The sequence below is a fragment of the Triticum dicoccoides genome, chromosome 1B (assembly GCF_002162155.2).
Source record: "Triticum dicoccoides isolate Atlit2015 ecotype Zavitan chromosome 1B, WEW_v2.0, whole genome shotgun sequence".
In the NCBI taxonomy this organism is placed as follows: domain Eukaryota; kingdom Viridiplantae; phylum Streptophyta; class Magnoliopsida; order Poales; family Poaceae; genus Triticum; species Triticum dicoccoides.
In genome coordinates this window covers 600,362,421-600,369,142 of record NC_041381.1, presented here as the reverse complement: position 1 = coordinate 600,369,142, position 6,722 = coordinate 600,362,421, and positions in this window count along the sequence as shown.

Here is a 6,722-nt window from a genome sequence, read left to right as displayed (position 1 = left end):
CAGTGAGACATAGCCACGCCGTGAAACAGGGGCTCGGGCACCATTAATAGAGACGTTGGAAAGGAGGTGCGCGACGGATAGAGGTCAAAGGGCTCTCCTCCAAATGAGCACGCGCAAGGGTCTGATCGCGTGCCTCCCGTACTCAAATAGCTACCCCGCACGACACCTCCTATCCAAGAAAAAGGGACGCGTGGCCGCACATAATTGGTAAGTAGAACGCCCACGATTTCAATAATAGTTGTATTTCTAATTTGTAAGGTGCCAACACTTGTTCCAAAATGACTTTGTTGTTTTTAATGTGTGCGCCTTTGCAAAATTTTCAGGCGTGTTTTGGATTACAAGAATTAAAAAATGAAGTTTCTCAATCTTTTCGACCGAGCCACGATGCCCAGATGTTTGAATTTCATTCTCATTTCTTGCATGGGACCTAGAAATTCAGCCAAGGACACACATGTGATTTTTCAACCAACTTTGGTGCACTGGAGCATGTGACTGTAGTTCAAATTTGAATTATGCACATTAAATGCCCAGAAATTCAATTAATGTACAAAAACGGCCAAACGAACCCAAAATAATTCCAAAATTTAGCATGATACTTCTATTTGGTCTAATCTACCCGTGTACGTATGTCGTTTCGCACCCAGAGGTGACCCGTTCCCTCTCGGAACCACGTGCCTTCTTGAGAGAAGCTCCGGTTTGCAAGTAGCTTATACCAAAGCTTGTCCCAATTCGGCCAAAAAAACTGCCACAGCATGTTGGTGCCATGTCATGCCACCATGCCAAGTTTCATGATTTTCAGGCGTGTTTTGGATTTACATGAATTAAAAAACCAAGTTTCCCAATCTTTCCGGCCGAGCCACGACGCCCAAATGTTTGAATTTCATTCCCATTTCATGCATGGGACCTAGAAATTAACCCAAGGACACACATATGATTTTTCAACCAACTTTGGTGCACTAGAGCATGTGCTTGTAGTTCAAATTTGAATTATGCTCATTAAATGCCCAGAAATTCAAATAATGTATAAAAAAGGCCAAACAAACCCGGAATTAATGTATACAAAAATGAAATACATGCTTGGAAAACATGACGCCTAGCGTGGTGCTATGGTTTGGCCTCACCGTACCCTAGTAAAAATTTGAGAATGTTTTCCTTATGTCGTCAAGCACGCTTTTCATAAATCGAACCATCACCGAGGAAGTTCCATGGCTTCGAGGGGGAAATCACCAAGATTGAAGGGGGGGGTCCAAATTTCCTTTGTCCTTTGTCCATGAGTTTTTTTCTACGATAAACATACACCCTGCAAATTACCACGTTCAAATTTGACACTTTCCCGTGTTCATTTACCATATTTAGGGGATTATTTGCATTATCTAGGCATTAATGCACATAATTCAAATTTGAACAATCGGTGCATGAAAAGGTGCACAAGAACGGTCTGGAAAACCATCCTCGTGCCATTTAGTAAACTCTCATGCCTTTTACAAGGAATGGACAGATATTTCGAGGAAATGTGTGGCAATAGTCAACCATAAACGCGTCGTTTACTAGGTAACAACTATACAAAATATGAAATAAATGCTTCAAGAACATGATGCCTGGCGTGGAGCCATGGTATGGCCTCACCATGCCCTGGTAAAAATTTGAGAATGTTATCCTTATCTCGTCATGCACGCCTTTCATAAATCGAACCATCACCGAGGAGTTCCATGGTTTCGAGGGGGAAATCACCAACATTGAAGGGGGATCCAAATTTCCTTTGTCCTTTGTCCATGAGTTTTTTCTACAATGAACATACACCCACTACTAGGGAAAAGGCTAGCAGCAGCGCGTGTTTTAGATGTATCAGTAGCGCGGGTACCCGCGCTACTAATAAGGCGCTACAGCTAACTCATAGCAGTAGCGCGCGCGCACCCGCGCTACTGCTACACAAGTGTAGCAGCAGCGCGGTTAGGTGAAGCTCGCTACTGCTAGTAGCGCTAGCGCTCTTTGGCTGGACGCGCTACTGCTACTGTGGCGCTGCTGCTAACTTTTATACACTCGCTACTGCTAATTTAAGTAGTTTTTTTGGCATATTTGTTTTGTATTTGAACAGGCTTTGTAGAAGAATCTTTAGCACATAGAAATGTCATCATGATACACATACAAATGCCTGTGAGACTACAAATGTAATCATAGCATGTACATACAAATAGTCTCATCATAATCATCATCCAACACAAACTGATATCTTGTCATCATCTCGAAAATAGCAATACATGCAAGTCTCGAATACTTGCAACTACAACAAGGTCATCCATCTAAACAAAGGTATACGCAAGAAGTGCTATCACTATGAGTGAGAGCGGAACTATGCAGTACATGAGGTGGCGGTTACGAGTCCTCTCTCACGCTAGCGTGAACCTCAAGTAACTAGCTTCTCCTTCTTGTATGCTTTTGAAGCCTTTATGGCTGGCGCCCGTGAACCCATTCACTTGCGCCTGACAGTCATGCCACTCGTTGTACACCCCCGGAACCTTCCCTTTGTACACGACATAGCATTTCCATCTCGCCATCAAGAAACTAGGTACCTGTTAGAGATGCATGTTCATGGATGTACAATCATATATATGCAACAAAATATAGTAGAGCAACACCGAAAAAGAAAGGGTTAGCAACTAGATGCAACATATACAGTACACAAATTAATTAACTAGAGGTACGCAGGTCATCGTACGCAAACTAACAAAGTAGCGTTACGCAAGTTCGGCAGGGACCATGGACGATCACAAAGTTTCATCGCTACAAAAAGTATACAAGTTCAACCGACACATATCATCATCAGCAGCATCATAAATCACTAGAAGTTCCATCCTTACATATCATTTAGGACGAACCCTAGCTTCTTGAACGGCGTGAGGTCTAGACGTTGCATGCCTATGCGAGTTCGGACATCAGCTCGCGATATAGGGCCGTGGTGGAACATCCCCTTCTCATCGACGACTTCTTTCATGATGATCGTCGCAATGTCGCTTTGGATGCGAAAGAAGTCATCTCTAAGTTTATAATTCGCTTCTCCATGAGTTTCTAGCCAGTTGTAGATATTATCATCATTTCTGTTGTTAATGCGAAGCTTTTGGAGATCCGTGTTGAACTGAATCATGAGATGGACGATGTAGAATCCATCCTTCTTGCTTGGTTTTGGGACATGGATGCAGGAGAAGTTAGTTTTATGCGCGAAACCCATCTTCTTGTTCCTTTGTTTCTTGATATGCACGTGGCCACCTCTAAAGCTGAAGCCTTGGAGAGCATCATCTAGAATATTCATTATGTGGGTGTAGTCCTTTTTCTCGTAGTCTCTAGAAGGGCCAAAATACACGGCGTGGGAGACCTGCGGGTAAAGAACGATAAGGACGGCGCGCCCGTTGCTGCGGGGAAAAGACACCTCAAGTTATTCCCCATATGAGAGAGAAGGAATGATTGAAATGTACGAAAGGGTTGTCCGGAACTGACTTACTTTGGATGATAAGGCATGAGGACAATTTCCCGGTCCTTATTCTGTACCATGAAGTTCTGGAGGTACTCCTTAGCAGTTTCACGCTCAAAGTCACCGAGACTCAAGAAAGACTCGTGCATGTAGTACGGATCCGCCACACAGATTTGCGAGACTTCTTCACTCTTCATGACGGAGCTCATATGTAGCGCAAAAAGGCGGATGATAGTAAAATCAAGCCGCCTTGTTAGAAACATCTCAAAGATATGGTCAAACCACAGGAAGAACACCTCCGCGGGCCGTGTGTCGACGTAGCACTTCCCCTCAGGCACACGAGCCGCGTATGTTGGATATATTGGATCCTTTGAGGCTAGTAGGCTTTTCTAAGTCGACAGCACATGGTTGTGCAGTCTCCCGAGATCCCCTGATAGTGCCTCGAGCGGTTTTGGTGGTAGCATCGGCTCGCCCGTGAGATGGAACATGACCGCACCTTTCACGGGTACACGCTCTTCAGAATGCATCGTCTGGCTGCTGTGTGCTCTGGCTTCTTTGGAGGCAGTTACCTTCCCCGATCTCTTCCTCTCGTTTTTCTTGGGCACACGTTCCAGACCCTTCCTTAACCCCTGCCCAAGTGTTCCCGGGCTAAGTACTGAACGACCCTCGCGCCCGGCTAGTTGAGCCTGTGTTGAGGCGGCATCTTCAGGCGTGTCCTGTGAGGATTTCATGAAGAGAGACTTTTTGCAATCCATGGTACGACCCTGCCCGAGCATATCATCCATATCCTCATTAGCAAGCTGATAGCCCGATTCGTCATATGGTTGACTCATCATATCTATGTCACAGTCATACGCGTTTGTATTGAGGTAATCCATAGGGTCGACCTCTGTCTCATCGTCCATTCTCTGTTCTACAGGAGAAATTACATCAGCCAGTACTATTGCACCCCCTTCATCATGTCGTCCGCCGCTCTCACCCGGCACTACAGGAGCTGGTAATTGCGTAGGCGGGGTGGTGGTCTCTACACATGCTTGTTGATGTGTGGTAGTTATTGGTGTGCTCTCGGCCGGCTCCAGACGAATAAGATTCTTCGGCCATAGCAGCACCCAACCCTTGCAGCTTCCAATCTGCGGCGGGGACTCGTCGTCCGCTCCCACATGCTGTACTGGAGGAGGCAAATCCTCGTGCCCCAATTTCACACTAGTCAAGCTAACCCTGAAGTGCCCAGCGGGGATCGGCTGGTTGTGGAACGTGCGTTGAGAGGGGTCCATTATCATCCCCTTTCCCACGTCCACCTTCTGGCCTTTGATCAAGTAGAGTATGGTGCACGGGGTTTCTTTCGCCTGCAAACACATATGTCTGTGGCGTAAAACAACCGAAAGGCAACAAAAATGGAATATTATCTATATATATATGTTGGTGCGACATGTAATTACCGTGACGGCGTCGAGCTCAGCCAAAGACGAAGGCCCACCTAGCATGCCTGAGACTGAGGACGGGCTGCTATGAGCGGGAGCGGCTGCGAGAGGAGGCCCGGTTGCTTGAGCAAGTGATGGTGCGATGGTGTTGTTGTTCATGGAGTTGCTCGCGACGAAACTAGGCATCGGGAAATCATGTACCGTCTTGTCTGGATTTTCCTTCGCCCAGTTGATGATAACTGGAACCAAGTTAGTAGAGAAATCATTTCTGCAGGCAGTTACAGCTGCATTGACTGCCTGCTGTAGCAACTCATATTTGTCCTCGGCTGCTTTTTTTCGTCCTCAGCTGCTTTTTTCTCGACCGCAAGCTTCACCTTTGCGTCGATGTCCGCCTGACTAAACTTCTTTTTCTGCTTCTTGGCCTCCGGGCCGTCGTTGTAAAACACCTTCCACGTGGTGCCGTCTCCAGCGCCGTGCACACGACCATATTGCGGCCGCTGGTCCAACGGGAGTCCCTTAAGTTCGTTCAAGGCCCGGTTGAGAGGGGTGTCCCACTTGGGCCTCATCGGAGAAGTAGGGCTTTCGGCTGCAAGCCGGTGTTGCTTCTCCAGTAGTCTAATCAATATCCTCGTGATCTTGTCCGTGTAAAAAACCTTTCTCTCCTTGTCCCACTTGTAGCGGGCCCTGATGAAGTCATGCTCCAAGGGGTTGGTGAACTTCGCGAAGGGGTCTGGGAGACCCGTGGCTTCACGTTCCGCGTCCTCCTTATCCCATATGGGCCTTTTACCGAGGTAGCCACGGCTTCTGAGGCGATGGTTCCCCGTGTTCCTTTGCTGAAGGCTTTTGAATTTCGCAGCCTTAGCCGTGGCTGCCTCGGTAGCGCAAGTGTCCTTGAACTTTTCAAACACCTCTTCCGTAAGTGTCGGATTTTCCTCCAGAATCTTGGACAGGGGTTCATCAGCCTCAATAGCTCGTTTCACCCTCCCTTTCCAGGAGGCCAAATCATTGCTAAACATGCCCATGGTTTGATTGTTAATCTTTTTCATCTTCGGATCATCCCACGGTTGTTCTATGTTATCATCCCGGTCGGGGAACTTGAATCTCTTGTGCAACTTCGTTAGGAGCAACTGCGTCAAATGTTCTTTACTCCTTAAGTCATCGTTGTTGATGCTCGCGCATTCCCGTAGGATGCATCCTACTTGGTTCCCATAGCACTTGCGAGGTTCTTCCGGCTCTAACGGCTCAAACTTGCCAAGTGCCATCTTTGTGATCACAAGTCGTCCAATCCCTAGTTTGTTAGGTTTTCGTATCCTCTGCTTCTTATGCTTCCCCTTTTTGGTAGCGGCATCGGGGCCGGTACCTTCCCCGCCGGTACCTTCCCCACCGGTCTCGGTGCCACCATCGGTGCCCGCGCCGTCGGTGTCGATGTCGGCGTCAGTACCATCATCGAGGCCGACCTTCAAACCTTGCTTAGCAGTCAAATAGTCGAGGTACTCTTGTTCACCCTCATAATCCATCTCGTCTGCATCTTGGTCAGAAGGCCCAGTTTCTTCATTGTTCGACATGTTTCCTATGATTAAGTGGCCTCATTTATTTCTAAAAGTATGAATAAATGAGAAATGACATAAAAAGAAATCTATGTGCCAGCACTCGATATGCCAACTATGTAGCACAAATCATGCCTTTATTCACGGGAAATTTCGGCATGACCTTTGCTAAAAAATGGACATATCGAGCGCCTGAAATTCACCGGAACGGAAATGAATCAACATTCCGGCGTAACATAGGCCACTCGGATCATTTTCCAAACATGACATGTCCAAAACATGACATAT